Raw genomic sequence first — 19,951 nt, forward strand, 5'->3', positions numbered from 1 at the left:
GTCTGGAGCCTGCTGTGGCTATACGGGGCTTTTGGAAAGACACCGTGCTGGACCTTGGGTGCATAGGGAAATTCTCAAGCTTTGGAGTTGCAGAATCCCCCACTTCATCTATTAATTGTACACCCATCCTCAGAAATCAGAGTAGAGCCGGAAGAATGACTGTGGGCTTTGGGACCAGGCCAACTTACTGGCTGAGTGATTGTGGATGGATTCCTAACCTCTCTGCACCAGAGCACTGATGGCAATAACACTTAGGAAAGTATGGTGGGGAGAACAGAGACAATACCTGCAAAATACCTGACATACAGAAGAAGCTCAAAAATGGGAAAAAACAGTTTTGTTAAGAACATTTGTTTGAGAAATTCATACCAGACTTTAGGGTACTTGGCGCATCCTGGGCTGGGAGCCATTGGACTAAAAAATGCTTTTAGACACCGAGAAAATAACATTTGCCTAAGGACGATTATATGCCAGGTCGTTGCATGTATTATTCCGTTGACTTCCAACCACATAGTGAGGTCGGTATTAGCATCCTTTTTTTTACGAATTAGGAAAGGGAGACTCAAAGAATAGAAATGGAATGTGGGGTCGGCCTCGTGGCCGAGGGGTTAAGTTCACGTGCTCTGCTTTGGCGGCCTGAGGTTCACTGGTTCAGATCCCAGACGTGGACCCACACACTGCTCATCAAGCCATGCCCACGTAGAAGAACTAGAATCACTTACAACTAGGATATCCAATTATGTACTGGGGCTTTGGGGAGAAAAAAATAAAAGAGGAAGATCGGCAACAGATATTAGCTCAGGGCCAATCTTCCTTACCAAAAAGCATTAAAAAAAAATCGATTGCCTATACCAGATAGTGTCCATTTGTCCCTCCAGAGCTTCTGTCCACTTAGCCTTGGGAGGCCTACCTGTTTGGACTAAATCAGCATCTTCCTGGGCCCTTTGGCTTCTGTTCGGCTCAGCCAATGGGGAGCCCCAGCAGAGACAGGAGGGAGGGAGGAGAGTGAAGCTGTGGGGTTTATTCTCTCTGCTTCCTCTCAGTGAGATCCTATGGGCAGGACACGTCCCTCATCTGAAGGTCATCGCTCCTCTCATGGGCGAGGACATTCTGGTTTGCAGAAGCACAAAGGGAGGCTGTGCAGGGACTCCCAAAGGAGCTCCTCTACGTTTCTGGGTCTCTCCTGTGCTTAGACTGGGGCCCTTGACATCTAGGCAGAAGGGTGAGTGCCCACAAGGTAGGGAAGAGGCATGAGGCTCCTCCATCTCTTTCTTCTCTGCTGTAGCCGCATCAGAGGCCCTGGGTACCAGAGGCAACTACACGATGGAGAGGGATGTTGACCTAACTCTAATCTTACGTAAGAAGTGAATCTTCATTGTTAAGCCATGCAGATTTGGGGATGGACTCGTTGCCGCAGCCTGGCCCGGCCTGGCCCGACAGATCCAGGGGCTGCAGACTCGGGCATGGCTGCTGCACATTCTCAGCCTAGTCTGAGAACCTTCTACGGACTCACATCCAGATGAGCACACACGCGTGTGCGCACACCCCTGCAGACACAGCTCTCCCGCAGGCATCTTTCTGGGCCACTCCATCACTCAGACAGAAAGTAATCAGGCCTTTAATTGTCTGTCCTCACCAACTCCCTGGTGGGCCGCCCAGCCTGACCCCCTGAAGGGGAAATGACTCAGGATTCAGAGCACAAACTCCACGGCTAATGTAATATTCAGAGCAAGAATTCAGATGCCCGCGCATTAGGATTTCAGCATCCCGGTTCCCACAGCAACGGTCCCCATGCTCCAGTCTAGTGTTCGATATTTCTGTGTGTGCTGGGAGGTTTGGGGGGATTGCAATGCTGGCTGCAGTACATGTGTGTGATTGTGGTGTGTGAGTCTGTGGTTGTGACCATGTGTGTACCATTGTGTTCGAATATGTCCACGTGTATGTGTGAGTGTGTGAGACCACGTGTGTGTATGTGGATGGCTCTGTCTCAGTCTGCATCGTCTCTTTCTGGGTCTCGGAAACCCCTTTCTCGTGCACAAAGGCACACATGTTTTCTGCTAGACCAGATAGCCTTGGGAGGGCACAGTCCAAGGCTGAATCAGCCCTGTGTCCCATAGGGTGCCCAACGCAGTGTTTGTTGATTGAATGCAGGATCGGTGGTTCTCAGAAATCCTTCCTGCCTTTGCCCGGCCCTGGGCATCAAACGTTTCTTTAAATTTGATTCACTTTTTTGCTGCAATAAATTTATCTGAAAAGGAGCGTTTACCCTTTCCTGTGAATTTGTTTTACAGCAGTAGGTTGCTTGAATATAAAAATACTCATTGCAGTTTTTTGAACAGCAAACAATTGGAAACAGAGTGAATGCCCATCTACTGGAAAAACTGCTGAATAAATATGGTCCATCTACAGCATAGCATTTCATGCAGTCTTTATAAAGAATGAGATAGACGGGCTGGCCCCGTGGCCGAGTGGTTAAGTCTGCGCACTCTGCTTCAGCGGCCTGGGTTTCACCAGTTCAGATCCTGGGCACAGACCCACACACCGCACATCAAGTCGTGCTGTGCTGGCATCCCACATAGCAGACATAGCAGAACCAGAATGACCTACAACTAAGATACACAACTGTGTAATGGGGCTTTGGGGAGAGAGAAAAAAAAGGAAGATTGGCAACATATGTTAGCTCAGGGCCAATCTTCCTCACCAAAAAAAAAAAAAAAAAAAAGAATGAGATAGACTCCTAGCAGTTGGAGGGATTTCCACGCTGGGTTGAGTAAGTAAGCAAGACGCAGAGAAGAAAATATAATATGATACAACTTTTGTAAAACAATGGCCAAAATAAAACCCTCCTATGAACTATTAGGATTATATGAGCATGAGGAAAAGTATGGAAGAACTTACACCAGATTATTAAAATGGGTACATTAAAAAGGTGGCTTCCGGGGAAGAACAGAGCAGGGCCAGCTTCATGGGCATGTGACCCGTGTAGTCACAGAGCCCCAGGCTTAGAAGGGCCTCAGACTTGGTTTAATGCTCTGCTGTTTCCTCTTGAAATTCTTAATCATTTTTTTTTTTAGATTTTTTTATTTTTCCTTTTTCTCCCCAAAGCCCCCTGGTACATAGTTGTGCATTGTTAGCTGTGGGTCCTTCTAGTCGTGGCATGTGGAATGCCACCTCAGCATGGCTTGATGAGCAGTGTCATGTCTGTGCCCAGCATCCGAACTGGTGGAAGCCCTGGGCCGCCAAAGTGGAGCGCAAACTTAACCGCTCGGCCATGGGGCTGGCCCCGAAATTCTTAATCATTTTTGAACAAAGGGCCCTGCATTTTCCTATTGCACTGGACCCTACAAATTATGTGGCCGGTCCTGGGACCGAGTCATGCCAGTGGGAGAAGAGAAGAGGGAGAGAGAGAAAGCAGGCAATGAGAGAAAAAGATAAAAGGCTGTACTTAAAAAAATCACACACGATATGATTCCATTTACAAAAAATTAGGTACATAGGTAGACATGCAAAAAAATTAGAAAGTATAAAAACATAAATGGGCTTTTTGTGTTGCTTGCCTAAAATAGAAGGCAATAGTTGGGGCCGGCCCCATGGCTGAGTGTTTAAGTTCGCAAACTCTGCTTTGTCGGCCAGGGGTTTCACCAATTCGGGTCCTGGGTGCGGACCTGGCACCGCTCATCAGGCCATGCTGAGGCAGCATCCCACATAGCAGAGCCAGAAGGACCTACAACTGGAATATACAGCTATGTACTGGGGGATTTGGGGAGAAGAAGGAAAAAAAGGAAAAGGAAGATTGGCAACAGATGTTAGCTCAGCTGCCAATCTTTAAAAAAAAAAAAAAAGAAAAAGAAGGCAACAGTAAAAATAAATAAGTATACTAAGGGGCCAGTCCGGTGGCATAGTGGTTAGGTTCATGCATTCTACTTCAGGGGCCCAGGGTTCACAGGTTCGAATCCTGGGTGCAGACCTACACACTGCTCATTAAGCCATGCTGTGGTAGCATCCCACATATAAAATAGAGGAAGATTGGCACAGATGTTAGCTCAGGGCCAATCTTCCTCACACGTACATAAAAAAAATGAGTATATTAAAAATAAATAATTGTTAGAAATGTTAAAAGACACATCATCATCAAATAGAGACTGTCTCTTTGATAGGATCAGAAACAAGAACAGAGCATTGAAAATAAAATAATTACTTTTCTTTTCTTTTCTTTTCTGAGGAAGATTAGCCCTGAGCTTACATCTGCTGCCAATCCTCCTCTTTTCGCTGAGGAAGCCTGGCCCTGAGCTAACATCCATGCCCATCTTCCTCTACTTTATATGTGGGATGCCTACCACAGCATGGCTTGTCAAGTGGTGCCATGTCCGCACCCGGGATCTGAACCGGCAGACCCTGGGCTGTCAAAGCAGAACGAGTGCACTTAATTGCTGTGCCACTGGGCTGGCCCCATTAAATACTTTTCTTACCATGTGGTTCAGTGGTATTTAATGCTAAGTTCACTTGAAATTATCCTGTATGCCCCACAAAATCATCTTGAGTTGTGCCCCACATTCTGGAAAGTTGTGGACCAAGAAGGATAAGAGATGGAGGGCAGGCTTTCCGAGTGGGAGAAGAAAGAGGTTGGGAGAGCTACCCTAGCCCGGGAAGGGGCACCTTTTTCAGGCCAGTCCCAAGCAGAAAGGCCCCACCGGGGACAAGGCCTCGAGAGAGGTAGCCAAGGAAGATGCCAAGGAAGGATGCGATGAAGGAGATGAGGACGGGAAACGTGAAAGCACAGAGAGCCATCTTGCCTTGATCCTGAGAAATAGGACATGGGTTCTCTTCTTGTGTCACCACAGCCCATGGGATTCCCCATGGCTTCCAAGAGGTGGGGGACACGGGGAGGGAGAAGGCATAGACATTGAAGGTAGAGGAGGTGTTTTCCCAGCCGGGGCCCCAGCTGGCCAGCCCAGCGTCAGAGGAGGACCAGCGGAAAGAACTTCAGGTCCCTTCAGGGCCTCAATGGAATGCCACCAGGGCACGCCCGGGCACACCCATATGGGGTGAGATAAACGCCAGCGTCAGCTGAGAGCACCTACGGCCCCCAGCTCCATCAGAAGTGCTGAGAAACACGTAAGTGCATAGTAAATGCTTACTGAGTGGAGGATGGATGAAGAGATGCTATAGAGAGGGGGAAGGCTGGGCGGAGATGGGGACCACAGAAACATGGAGGAAGGAACCCCCAAAAAAGCCCTGTGTCGAGAGCGTGGCACGCGTCCCCTGCTGGAAGCACTTTTTTTCTTTTTAACATCCACATAAAATGTTTGTGAGTACAAATGTCAACAGGCTTCAAAACAACAACAACAGCACACCAAACCCTTTTGATCCACTTCTTGCACTTCTGGGAGCGCATCCTACAGAAACAATCCAGAATAGCACCCTCCACAGCGATTAGAGCCCAAGCGTGGGAGGTGGAAAGTTCTAGATTCTTTTTCCAGTTGAGCCCCTTCCTAGCTGTGTGACTTGGGTGGATCCTTTAGCTTCTCTGAGCCTTGAGTGCCTCCTCTGTAAAACGGGAACAATAAGGACCCCCGTTGCAGCCTTGTCGTGAGGGGACATGCCCAAGGCCACTGATGTCACGGAGGACTCCGAGCTGCCGCGGTGTTTGAGATGAAAACCTTCCGGCCACCTCATTCTAATAGTGAAACAAACCCCAAACCGGAGACAACTGAATTGTCTCAAGGCGATTGGAGGGTTAGTTAGGAAAACACAGCACGTTAAAAATATTTGCAAAAAAATATTTATGAAGAATTTTCAGCGACGTGGGGGAAAGCTTAGGAAGCGATGTTAAGTGATGGAAGCAGAATACGAAATTCTCTCTCTTCTCCTGCCCTCGCCCCCACTCTGGCCTGGTTTTAAGCTTCTGAACGTCTTCTAAGACCCAGAGAGAGCCCACGTTCAACCCCCCCCATTCTATGCTCTCCTAGCACCCTGGGCTTTAGCACTGTGGCCCCAGCCACATGCAGTTATGAGCTGTTTAATAGCCATCGGTCCCACCACATTCTAAGCATCACCCGTGTACCCCAAGGCCCATGGACTCCCAGTGCAGTGCTCTCCCCAGTTAGCCCAGCTGCTGCTCTGGGGCACTGCTAGAGTGGGGGTGGGGTGTGCCCCTCTCCAGGACAAGCACCAGACCCCTGGCTCTGCAGTGCCCCCAAACTTTGGGGGAGACATGGGCCCTGCTGGCCTGGAGACCACTGTGAATCTTGTTTATGCAAACCAGCCTTCTGTGTCCCGAGCAAGGTGACAAATGCTGCGAGCACCCTGCCTGGCCTGCCTCCCAAGGCCCTCGCTCAGGGCTCAGATATTCAAGGGGGGCGGCGCTGGATCAGGGAGCTGTCCAGAAACATCCACTGGCCCCTGGCTCCAAGTTTCACTGGGGGCGGGGGGGGCAGCTGGACTGCCGGTCTCAGTTTGCAAGTGGCCATTTGGGGGACAGCCAGACGGGCACCCAGTGTTCTATTTCCAAGCCACACTGATGGGATTAGTCATCCATCTTGGGCATCCTGGGTCCAAAATATGGGAAGATAAGGAAAGGACGTTGGGGTTCTTCCCATTGCTCTGATGGGGCAAGGCAAGGCCCCAAGACACGCCAAGGACCTGCCACAACCTCCTGGCCCAGCTCAGCGATGTAGCTGTCATTTATTCAGTCCTTTTTTAATACTTTAGATGAAGTAACCAATTTAATTCTCACAGCAAGCCCACAAAGTCGGGAAACTGAGGTACAAAGACATTTAGTCATTTGCCCAAGATGACACGGCTAGAAAATGGCAGAGCTGGGATTTGAACCCACGCTGTCTGGTTTCAAAGCCTGCTCTCTTAACTACGCTCCTCCACCAGGTTGGAATCCAGCACCCTGGCTTCTGCTTCAGGGGCCAGGCCAAGGGCGAGGTGCAGGGGGCCCTGACAACCCAGGTGGTCTTCCTAACTTCTTTGAAGTCTGCAGTGCTCAACCAGCCATGGACTCAGAAATGAGAGCCCACCAGCAATGGTGATACAACTCGGCACTCAGGCCCAGGACCAGTTTCCAGAAGGGCCGCACTCCACGGATGAGCAGCAGTGAGGACAGCATCCTTCCGCAGGGCAGGGCGCCTGGAATGGCATTTGTCCCACGGCCTCCTCAGTATGAACTAGATGAGGTCTGGCCGCCTAACCACGAGCTGCGCTCGCCCCTTCCCCACCAGCTCGCCAACACCGGGGGCTCCAATGCTGTCTGAAGCCCCTTGTTTCCATTCTGAGGCCAGAGGAGAAACAGGCAATTGGAAAAGGAGGGTTAAAGACGACGAATAGAACCAAAGAGTCCAGGGGGAAGAGCCCTGAGGGAGGGTGGTGGGACTATAGTGAATATTTTCCTTGAAAAAATTCCTTGGCGGCCGGCCCTGTGGTTAAGTTCAGCTGCTCTATTCGGGCAGCCCAAGTTCAGATTCCAGGTGCGGACCTACACCACTCATTGGTGGCTGCACTGTGGCAACCAACATACAAAATAGAGGAAGATTGGCACAGATGTTAGCTCAGGGTGAATCTTCCACAGCAAAAAGAAAAAAAAAAAAGGAAACCCTTGATATTGTTACTGGGGAGCAATCAACAAACCAACTGGCAAAAAAAAAAAAAAAGAAACAAACTCTCATTCTATTAAAATTGGAAAGAAGCATAGTGCTGGCTCACACAGTAACTCATAACTTGATTCAGAGGAGGAAGCTATGTTCTGTCTTTGAAGGGACTTGGAGAGGTGTGACACCCAAGTGGGCTGAGTTTACTTGGTCACAGAGACTGAGGCTGTCCTCTGGGCTCAGTTGGACGGTGTGGTCCTCGCTCACAGAGGTGACGGGCATCGGGTGACCGTGGTGAACAGACCACACTGTGCCCACTGGGGCTCTCCAAGCCCAGGGAGGTTGGGGGAAACCTCGAAACCCAAGGGAAAGCCAGCAACTCAGTGTGTTAGTCTCATTTCACTCATTTGACAAGCTTTCTGTTTATTTGCATGCTCTCCATCGCACGTAGGAAGGCCCTGAGGACGCAAAGAAAACTCAGGGCACGTGCTGTGAACTGAGCGTCTGTGTTCCTCTCAATTCACACAGGGAAGCCCTGTCCCCACTGGGATGGTGTTAGGAGGGGGGGCCTCTAGGAGATAATCAGGATCAGAGGAGGTCCTTAGGATGGGGCCGTCCCGATAGGAAAAGAGAGCCAGAGACCAGCTATCTGTCTCTCTGACGTATGAGGACACAGCAAGAAGGCTACCATCTGCAAACGCGGGAGAGGGCCCTCCCGGGACACCGACTCCACCGGCACCTTGATCTAGGACTTTCCAGGCTCCAGAACTGCGAGAAACAAATGTTTATCGATTAAGCCACCCGGTATTTGGCTGCACATGATTGACAGAGAGAAGTGATGGCCAAGCCTTCAAGATCTCAGCCCCAAAGGACTCCAGTCCCTCAGGTCAGAGAAATCCGTCACCGTGTCACACAATGGAGGATGTTCACCTGCATGACATCCTTCCTGCATGCCCGGATCCAATTCCCCTGTCTCCACCACTGAATCCAAGGGAAGCGAGGGACAACAGCAGTTCACGATCTCCACTGAAAAGAAACTCAAAGATCAGATCACGAAACACCACCGGGCTTTGGGGCATGTTCGATTTCTGCAACTCCCCTTCTGTCTCTCGTGCTCAATGAAGTGAGGGCATGTGAGCGACATTATCCTGAAAGCTGAGAAATGAGTCTATTGCCGGCCTGCCTTCAATTCCATGAACATTTGCTGAATGTGCGCCCCGTGCTGGGGACTGGAGCAGGTACGAAAGAGAGAAGTGTCGGCGGGATGATCCTGGGAGGCAAGAGTCCAGAACCTTCCCCAGGGAGGGGAACCAAGCCATCTGCTCAACAGTCACCGTTCTTGGGGAATTCTTTTTTCACGATTTAGAATGGGGACTTTGGGGACAGATGGAACAGTGATCCGAATCTATCTCTGCCAATCACCAGTTGTGTGGCCTTGGGAAAGTCACCGAGCCCTGCTGGACTTCGGTGTTAGCCTGGCACTGGGCATAATACACGGGTCACATCAGATTGCTTTGAAGGGTGCATGGATAATAAATGTAAAATGCTTAGGACATGGTATATGGCATCTGTCATTATTATCCCCCGTGCTGAGGCTTTTGACTGCTTTCTCTTGTCTTGTCCTGAGTGGACATGGGAGGACAGCTGGCCACCAACTATACGTCCTGTCCCAGGCATAGAGATGGCTCTGAGGGCCCTCAGCCTTCTTCTCAGCAAAGGCACAATTCTGGTTCCCCAAAAGCTGTGTTCTTTTCCCCTCCCTCCCCGTCTTCCTTCCGAACCTTATCAGAGCTGCCCCACGCTCACACCTTGCTGCTGCCTTCCCTGGCTCTCTAAAGCTGGCGTCCAGGGTTCCCAGAGATGAGAGGCGGAGTGCAGTTGCCACGGTAACAGCAGCGCCTCTAAAAGTAAAGGTTCCTGTCATCCTGGCTCCAAGGCTTGTGCAGCCTCCCCTGCCAGGCTATAGATTCTTTGCAGCTACCAGATGGCAAGATGAGACACCAGCAAGCAGAGAGGATCTTGAGCTGCTCCATAAAAATCCCAAGAGATAACAGAAGGATGTGACTCCACGAGAGCCCAGCCAGAGACACTGGCCTTTCACAGGCCCCATCTGCTTGTTCCCCCATAAGAATTCAGACCACTGAATACAAAAGGTGGGGGGCCGGCTCCGTGGCTGAGTGGTTAAGTTCGCGCGCTCCGCTGCGGTGGCCCAAGGTTTGGATCCTGGGCGCGGACATGGCACCACTCATCAGGCCACGTTGAGCCGGCGTCCCACGTCCCACAACTGGAAGGACCTGCAACTAAGATATACAACTGTGTATGGGGGGCGGGCGGGGGAGGTTGGGTAGATAAAGCAGAAAAAAAAAAAAAAGGTTGGCAACAGTTGTTAGCCCAAGGGCCAATCTTTAAAAAAAAAAAAAAAAGGTGGATGTCCAGGTCCCTCTAGATTTCCAATTCAGTTGATCTTGCATGGGGCCCTTGAATCTGATTTGAGTGGGACCATCTAAGAGGTCTTGGGCAGCAGAAATAGCATTGGACTGGAACCGAACAAGCCTGGGTTTGGAAACCAGCTTCCTCCTTACTATGGGGACCTTGGGCAAATCTCTTCATATGCCCGACTTGCCTCCCTCACCTCACAGGTATAAAAACCTCACAGAACTAAAGTGAGACCACAAGAAAAACCATCACCTGGCCCACAGTCAGTACCCAAGAACATCAGGCAGAATCAACGAGTACGAACACATATATGTGATAGGCGTGTGGGCATGTGTGTATAGTCGGTGGAAAAAGCAATTCTAAACCAAATATACAAGATGATCTTATCCTTATAAATATAATGCATAGAAAAATGGCCAGTGATGCCTTATAAAGTTGAAGATGCTCATACCTGGATCCCCAAACCATACCTTTCCATATATATCCTAGAAAAAAATTCTCCGGCATGTTCATATGCAGACATATATTGCAATGTTTATAATAGAAGAAAATTAGAAGCAATCTAACAGCCTGCCAGCAGGCAATAATTAAAGGTACTGTGTTATATTCACAGACCAGATTATTTAGTTAAAAGAATGAACAAGATCCATATCTGTCCACTGGATAGATGTTGAAAACATAATATATGGAGGGAGAAAAGTACAACAATATGATATGTCCAACGTGATACAACTTATATACAATAGAGCATAGGTACCAATACCATCTGTTGGGTCTTGATACATTTTGTGTAATAAAAACATAAACAGGTGGAAGAGAAGGGTACACATGCCACCCTTGGAGCATGAGTGCTCTGAGGAGGGAGGAACAAGGAAACATTTCAACAGCATCTGTATGGTTTTCTTTCTTATTCATATAGATCCGAGCAAATGTGGCAAAACTGTCAATATTTCTTAAATCTGGGTGGTGGGGCTGCCTAGAGGTTGTTAAAATACTCTCAATACATTTCTGTGTGTTTACAGTGTTTCTCTCTGACAAACTGTCTAGAAGATTCCATAACAAGGTAGTAACAGCAATTATCCTGGAAGGTAGCATTACTGGTAAGATTTTTTCTGTTTTTCTGTATTTTCTAAATTCTGTAACAGTTGTACTTTATATAATGGTAGTGATGAAAATAAAAATGACAGTTTTTTAAACGAGAACATACATGAAAAACATTGTAAATTGCTGGAATCACCTCAGCGCCCCCTGCCAATGATTCTCATGTGCTTCCACGAGTTTTTAACAGTTTTAAATTCTTTAATCTCCTTCACAATGCTCAGAGGAAGGTATTTTCATTATTCCCACTTTGCAGATGGGGAAATATAGGACCCGAGAGGGAAAGGAACTTTCCAGAACAGTAGGGCAAGCAGGGATTTGAACCCAGATAGAGGGCTTCCTGGGGCCCCTTAATTACCACCTGAGGAACACCTTGGGGCCCATAGTAAAGCTCAACAAATCCTAGTTCACGTTATTATTATTAATGGACGTCTCTGTTGCTCCCCTCACCTCCACCGACATTTCCGGGGCCGTGCCCATGGCCAGGCTCGCTCTGGGCTTGGCCACGGGAAGGTGGAGGCGGGGGAGCCCCAGGCCTGCCTTCAGCCCAGCGTCCACCCAGGTGCCAAGGGCTGACCTGAATCCCGTCTCTCTGTGCTAGGTGCAGAGAGAAGCATGAACAGTGGGCCTGAGGAAGCCGGAGGCGGAAGTTACCCCAGGGGAGGTGACCTTGGGGCCGGGCCTTGACGGTCAGGAGCATTTCCCCGGGGGGGGGGGGGGGGGGCCGCAGGTCCCCGTTTACGCAGGACTTCCTCTGTGCAGAGTTCTTCATACACATTGTCGTACAGAACACTCATCACAACCCTGTGAGGAGATGCTGAGATGAAACCCGTTTTACTGACAGAGAGGCTCAGAGAAATTAGGTTACCAGCCTAAGGGCACAGAGCTTGGAGCTGACAGAGCCCGAATTCAAATCCAAGTTTGCTCTTCAGACTCACTCTTTCTACCGGATTAGGCGGCTGCACGAGTGAGAGGAAGCAGAAGGGCATTCTGGGTGGGGGGCACGGCGTGAGCAAAGGCCTGGAGGCAGAACAGGACCCGATGTGTTAAGCTAGAGACCTAAATATGTGAAATTCAAGAATAAAATCCCCCAGTGTGTGGCCCTCTGTGCAAAGGGCAGGGCTGGGTTTCTGGGTTTCAGAGGAGGCCGAAACTCTGCTGGGCTGCGCAGGATTTTCCGGGGGGCCTGTCCCCACCCACCGGCTCTTGGGAGGGACTCTGGTTCAAGTCTCCAAGAGCTGCTGGAGCAGCAGTTTCTGGGTGAATGAAGCCTGAGTGTGGGCAAGGGATGAAATTCCCCCTGACCCCTGAGGGCGATGCTGACACCTTTCTGAGGTGGCCTAAAGCCCCCTTCTGAGAAGGGCCCCCTTGATGTCAGGCATCCAGAAGCCGTTGGAAGTCATCACATCCCTCTTAGGAAGGTAACACAGCCCTTCCCCCTTCCCAAGCAGGTGAAGCTTCAGGCTGGGACGAGAACATCTCCTGGGGGCAGCAGGGACAGCCCTGACGCACCCAGGCACGTCCCTGTGCCCATCGGCTCCACGATCTGAGGGTCCCCTCTCCACCCACCACCCACCTCATCCATTTAAACAAATCCAGGCCCCAGTCCAGGTTCAAAGGGGAATCTGGGAAGGCACTGGGGATGCTCAGCCTGACTCTCCATGGCCACCTGGTGTCACTAACAGCTGGAGGTTGGCACCGGCCAATGGCCACATGGCCAACTGGACAAACTGGACCCATGGGTTCAAGTTCAGGAAATAAATTTGGGTCCCCTTGAAAAGAAGTGGCATCTGAATGCTTACGCTCTGCCCTGCTTTATACACACAGCACGCATTCTCTTATTGATCTCCCTCAGTGCCCAGGAAGTCTCAGTTTTCCAGATGAGAAAACTGAGGCTCAGAGGGAGGAGATGACTTGCCCAAAGTCACAGTGACTTAGAGGCGGAGCCAGAATAGGATTTTGGGTGACTTCAGCTTTCTCTAAGTGCAAGCCCACATTCTTAGCCATCAGGCCTTATGGTTGCCCCATATGCTCCAGCATAGGCCACATCTAGGGTGCTTCTGAGGTGGCTCAAAGTCCTCTTATGTTCCTGCTCATCTTGACCCTTAGTCAAGGCGGTGTCATTCATTCACTCCTCACTCTCAGCCGGGCCCCACACCCTAGTGTAGGATGCAGATGTGATTATGATCAGGTGTAAGTGCTAACCCTGGGGTCAGAACAAAGCACCCTGAGGAATAGAGGTGGGAAGGAATAACCGACTCCAAAGAGCAAGGGACAATTGGGATGGGTTTTAGAGGATGAGTAGGAGTTCTCTGGGATGAGAAAGTGATGGAGAGACGATAGCCCAGCCTTCGCCAAACAACCCAGGAGACCTAACTTGCACCTTCTCAGGAGGTGAGTGGGCTGGGAGGACAGATCATGCAGGGCAGTGACCTACCACTCTCTGTACATCCCCTTTCTCCCTGCCAGGGGCTGGCATCACAGAGCTTCCCCAGCCTTCTTTGCAAAGATACTTCAGCTCTGACTTAACGCTGGGAAGACATTGGTGCTTTTTCAGCCCCTGAACCCCCAGGATGGCTAAGATCTCTGGCCAGTGCCTCTCCCCACGGTGCCAAGTCTTTAGGCCTTCAAACTGGGGCTGAGTGTTTGGTCAATGTCATAGGATGATGGGCCCTTGAGAAGTTCTGCAGAGGTCTGAGGGGGTCATTCCAGGCTCTGGAAACCAGTACCCACTGCTCTGGGATGAGAGTATGGCTCAACCAACTGACCTTGCACCTGCTCACTCCTAGCCCCATCCCACCCTCTCAATCCACTTGTCAGGCTGGTGACTTTGTTTCTAAACTCCAGAGTCCTGGGGAGCAGAGAAGCCAAGAAGCCACCTCCCTAGGGCTGGGGACAGCACGGCACAGCTGGAAGCCTGTGGGCTGTGACATCAGATTGATGTGGATTCGAATCTCATCTCTTCCTCTTAGTGCCAGGATCTGGATTTCTTAACCTCTCTGAGCCTCTGTGACTTTGTCCACAGAAACGGTGATGTTAATACCCACCTCTTGGGGATCTTGGGAGATTGCAAAGGAAAATGAGCACCACAGGACCTGCCTCTCAATAGTCATTCTGGCAACACCCTTGCACAATTCCTTACTGTGGTTCTGAAGCCCCAGATACCCCCAAACTGAAAGTGTTTTCAAACTTGGTTGGTGGCAAGACCTGAACTGATATGAGGCTGTTCACGGTCTTTGTTTATTCCATGTGGTATCAAAAAATCATATGTTTTGCTGCAGAAATGTTCAAGACTTTGATTCCAGGGGCTGACCAGGCCCCTGCTGAGACATTACACAATACACAATATATGCGCCAAGTCACCTGTCTAAAATCCGACCATTCCAGTTTCTGAATTACACCCAGCCCCACAGACTCCAGAAAGAGATTAAGGGCCTGAAATGGTTTTCTGTATTTGCCATGAAGAAGTAGGTATGTGGGCCAGTTCTCAAAATCTGAGGCCAGAAACACTGCCTTTCATCTTCCTCTCTCCTCACCGTCCCTAATGGAAACCCTCCTCAGAAAAGAATCTCTTCTAGAAATCAAAAAGGAAAAGACAAGCGGTAGAATTATGGACGAAAGGCCAGAACAGGCCCCTCGCAGAGCAGGAAACACACGGGACCCATAACGTATGAAAAGCATCCAGCCTCACAGTGATTAGAGAAAAGCAAAGAAAGGCCACAGGGAGATACTATTCTACCCCCACTACGTTGCCGACAGTCAAGAAGTGCGGGAATGCTGAGTGTTGGTGCCAATGGGGATCGACAGGGGCTCTGAGCATTGCTGGGGGGAAGGAAGTTGACCCAAAAAATTTAGAAAATATTTCCAGAGTCGTGACCCAGAAATTCCACTCCTGAATCACGCACACGCACACACACACACATTGGTGTGGGTTGAACTGTGTGCCACCAAAAACGATATGCTGGACTCCTAGCCTCCCACTGTCTCAGAATGTGACCTGATTTGGAGAGAGGGTCTTTACAGAGGTAGTTGGGTTAAAAGGAAGTCATTAGAGTGGGCCCTGATCCAATAGGACTGGTGTCCTCGTAAAAAGGGGCAATTTGGACGCAAACATGTGCACACAGGAGAAAGCGGTGTTAACAGGAAGGCAGAGATGGGGAGGATGTTTCTACCAGCCAAGGAACGCCAAAGATTGCCAGCAAACCCCCAGAAGGGAGAGAGGCACGGAACAAATGCTTCCTCACAGCCCTCAGAAGGAACCAACTCCACTGACAGCTTGATGTAGAACTTCGCCTCCAGAACTGTGAGATGATAAATTTCTGTTGAGCGTGCAACCGTTTGTGGTACTTTGCTATGGCAGCCGGAGGAAAGGAAGTCACACTCATATTTGCAACAAAGGGTGCCTCCAGGAGGCAAGAGCTGGGGCGAGCCCACGGGAGCTTCTAGAGAATTCTGGGAGGGAGGAAGGGAACCCGCAAGATGGTGGATACGCGCTTCCTTCACGTCCAGATTGCCAGAGTCTAACTTCATGGGACCGAGTTTTGAGGCTGTGTTGACGTGACTAGAACAAAGACAGCACCCCCACCAGATGCAGGGGACTAAAAATTATCTAGAAGGGTCTTCATGGAGGGCTTTAGAGTCCATCTAGAGGGTAGAATTGAGGAGCTGACAATTGGGTCCTACTCATTTCCCCTCAGAGAGGTTCGAGAACTTGCCTAAGATTGCACAGGAAGTGCTGGAGCCTGGAAGCGAACGCTGATCCCTCGGACCCCCAAGTCCACGTTCTCCCAGCTGCCCTGACAAATATTCACCAAAACCAACACAATGCCCGGCCACACACCCACCTTCGTGCCAATGAGACTAGACCCCCGTGGTACCCCAGAGACGCACAAACTCCCTCCTTCAAGAATGAAAGGCCGTGTTGTGTGAGGGTGCAGGGCGAGATGGCTTTTAATGTGGTCGTTCTAACGTTTTTACGATAAGGATGACTAATGTTTACATCGTGTCTGAATTTTCAGCTGGAATCGGGTGGGAGGAACAAAGAGAGATGGTAGAATTGAGACCGGCCACAACTATGACCTTGGGTAAGCCCCTGCCCCTTTTTAGGGTCTCAGTTTCTCCATGGTAAAGGGGGTGGGTTGGGCCAGTTGGGGTCTGACTGCCAGAGAGGAAGAGGGGGGCTCCGTTGCCTCTGACTGCCTCTGCTTCTAGGATGCTGGCTAGACAGTGCCTCCCTCCCTCACGGCACAGCCCCCCACTGGGCCCACTGCCCCCGCCAAATCATCCTCCCACCAGTTAACACACTGTTTCCCAAACCCGACAATTTAAGATTCAAGATTAGACAGCATTGAATCACTCGGGAAGCAAATTAGTCCTTTTCCAATTCTCCCGTCCTTGGGATTCCAAGTCTCATTGTGGCCTTGCTCAGCCTTGAAAACCTAGCACTTTTTATCCAGGGGAGAGCTGACTCCAGCTTGGGTGGCTGGCTGGTTAGTGACACCTCTGTCCTCAGCATCCTATTCGTTTACATGGATATGTGCTATTTATTGAAGTAATATTGGTTTGAGATATACGATAGTGATAGACGATTTCTAGGTTAAAATAAACTTACTTAGGTTTAAATCTGGAGTTGATTGCAAAAAATATTTGTTAAAAAGTCATATGTGCATAAAGGGCAAATCAGATCACATCCTTTTATACTTAAAACTCTCCGATGATTTCTCATTTCCCTTGGGTTAATTTCAAGCCCTTATGTGATCTGTGTTTCCTGACAACTGCCAACCTCTCCAGCTCCAGCTCCTCCACATTCCCCCTCTCTCGGTAATCTCCTCCAGCAGGTCAACCTCATTCCTGCCTCAGGGCCTTTGCACCTGCTGTTCCCTGGCCTGGAATGTTCTTTTCCCTGATCTCAGCATTCCCAGATCATCTTGGCATTTAGATCTCGGCTCAGATGCTCTCAGAGGCCCTGCCTGGGTCCCCATCCTGGTCACTCTGGGTATTCTTTGCTTTATTGCCCTCGTTGCACATATTCCTTTCTGATATTTTAAAAATGTATTTACTCATTTGTCTATTTTCCCCATGAGAATCTAAACTCTTTGAAATCCGGGGCTTGGTCTCATATCCTCAGTGGCTGAAAACAGTGCCCAACATGCAGGAGGAGCTCAACAGATGAATGGCAAGAACTGTCATGGCAGAGGGAAAACGGGCCCTGCAGCAGAGAGGAGCTGAACCAAGCTCCAACATCTGAGACGAAGCAAGATGGCGGCCCTCAGAGGCTCAGCCCGAGGGAGCTCCCGCCTCGGCCTCATCAGCCCCAGCATTCCAGGCACTGAGCCAACTGGCTCTCACCCACTGAGCCGGCAGAGAAAGCCAAGTCAGCAAGCACAGGCGTAGGAGGAACGATGGAGTTCTAACATCCTCATTAGAGCCCGTCAATATAACTGATTGAGTCCAGAATCAGCAATAATGTTACAACTAGTGGGTAAAGCTTCAAAGGGGACCAAAATATTTACAAATTCTCAAAGAATCTCCCCCGAGGTAAATATTGATTCAAAAGAGAAAGAGTGACTTTACCCCGCAAAAATCACCTTAGCCGAGCAATCAAGGTTAGACCACTAGTGATGGGGGGGCTGACCCCACCGGCCTTTTGTTTCTCAAAGATTGGCACCTGAGCTAACATCTGTTGCCAATCTTCTTTTTTTGTCTTCTTCTCCCCAAAGCCCCCCAGGACATAGTTGTACGTCCTTCTAGTTCCTCTATGTGGGACGCCACTCCAGCATGTCCTGAGAAGCGGTGCCACGTCCGCGCCCAGGATCCGAACTGGAGACACCCTGGACCGCCGAAGCGGAGCGTGGGAACTTAACCACTCGACTACAGGGCACTCGACCACGGGGCCAGCCCCTAAGTGGAATTTTCTTTTGCCTTAAAGGACGTTATTGAAACTGGCAAAATCAGGAAAAGGCCTGTAGATTACCTAATGGTATTGTGTCGGTGTTAATTACCTGATTTTGATAAGCCTACTGTGGTTCTGTAAGAGAATGACCTTCGTTGTTTTGAAAAAGACGCAATGAAGTATTTAGAGGAAAGAGACATTATGTCTACAACCCACTTGCAAACAATTCAGGAAAAAAGTAATAGAAAAACAGAGAAAATGATACAGCAATTGGGGTAACCTGTTAGCATTGGGGAAGCTGAGTGAAGAGCATATGGGACTTGCAACTTCTCAGTAAGTCTGAAATGATGTTGAAATAAAATGTTGAAAAAAAAAAAAAAAGCAGAGAAAAGGAAGGCAGCAGCTGAGGACCCGGGAGCTGCAGAGACGGTGCAGGCAGCGTGGCTGCTGGAAGCCAGCTCCTTCTCTCACTAAGCTGACATTTCAGAGACCAATCAGGGTCACCTGTGGTCACCTCAGGTCACATCAGACCACAGCCCTCCGCTGCCATCTCCCCATTGCTGCGGGGAGCTGAGGACACACCTGGCTTGCACAGGGGCCCCTCCACGCCCTTTTGGGTCGTGCAAAAAGACACCCCGGGCACGGTCTGCAGATGCGGCTTCTCACCCCTCTTTGTGACCTTGGGCATCCCCCTCCCCACTCTGCACCTCAGTTTCTTCCTCTGAAAAGTAGGAGCAGATGACCAGCAGCTCTCTGCGGTTTCTTCCAGTATTTATCAGATAAATACTGTCATGATATTTTTAGAATCTTCTCTGGGGAGTGCAACACATTTCTCCAAGGAGCTTAATTCATTTGGCCAGTGTGTTTAGTTTAGTTTAGCCATAGGAAGGAGAGAAAACAAGTCTTACAGAGCAGAGTGGTGCCTGGACCTCCTCCCCATCCAAGGAATGCCCCCCCCCACCCCCACCTCTGTCCCTGGCCAAGCTCAGTTTCCAGGTACTGTTCCCAGAACAGGAACATCTTAGCAAAAGAGTATACTGAAGCGTAGATAAAATCCTCCGCCCAAACTGCATTCAGAAAGAGGCAGCTGGTGGGGGTGAGTTGGACCAGGAGATGACTCTGGTCTCAGTTTTGCCAGCAACTGGCTGCTCGGCTCAAGCTCTCTGAGCATCAGTTTGCCCTTCTGTAAAATGGACAGAGCCATGCCTGGCTCTGTGCGGGGCTGTGAGGACACAGGGACTTCATCTCTTCCTCCTCCCGGGCTCAGGGCTCAGTAGGTGACTTCCAAGTTGGGAGCAGAGTGCTCAGATGGGATCCCCAAGACACCTTGAGAAGCGCCCAGCTCTGAGGCTCCTCCTGTCTCACACAGCCTGTGTCCCCACACTGCCCTGGTCCCCGGCCCCATGCACAGACTCCCTGGGCATCTGCTGGCATTGCCCAAAGAGCCCAGCCTGGCTCAAGGTCATGGAGGAGGGGTGGGGGGTGGCGTGGGAATTCATAGGTTGGACCTTCTACCCTGCCCTGCCAGTGCACAGTGGAGACCCAGGGGCACCCTCCTCACAGGGCAAAGCAAAGAGATCAATTTCCCAAGATGGGGCTTCAGTCCAGCATCTCCGAAGGGCACCACAGCTTCCTCTTCAGCCCATCAGCCCTGCCTCCCTGCCCAGGATGGCCTCCCGGAGGCTCTCTCAGCTGCCATTTTGAGGCTGAAGGCAGTCGGGCCACAGGAGTCCACAAAATGGCGGGCGGAAACCTAGGTTTCTTTTCTTTTCCTTCTGCTGTCCCCGTGAGCTCCTGCCTCGGCCCCAAACCCAGCAGTAGTTGTGGCCAAGGAGCTGTTTAGTACCCTAAGAAGGCCTGTATCTCCCCGAGTACTTCACAGACAACATCTCATGGCGCCTCATCCCAACCCTGGGCTCTGGAGGTTACCATT

At 50.2% G+C, this 19,951-nt stretch overlaps 1 protein-coding gene across 5 annotated transcripts in view; it reads right to left on the minus strand.

Annotated features, from left to right (window-relative positions):
- CD6 (CD6 molecule) overlaps nt 1-19,951 on the minus strand; it is a 41,238-nt gene that overhangs the window by 12,588 nt on the left and 8,699 nt on the right. The gene's annotated exons all lie outside the window — the stretch shown is intronic.

Source organism: Equus quagga, chromosome 17, assembly GCF_021613505.1.
Source record: "Equus quagga isolate Etosha38 chromosome 17, UCLA_HA_Equagga_1.0, whole genome shotgun sequence".
NCBI classification, from domain to species: domain Eukaryota; kingdom Metazoa; phylum Chordata; class Mammalia; order Perissodactyla; family Equidae; genus Equus; species Equus quagga.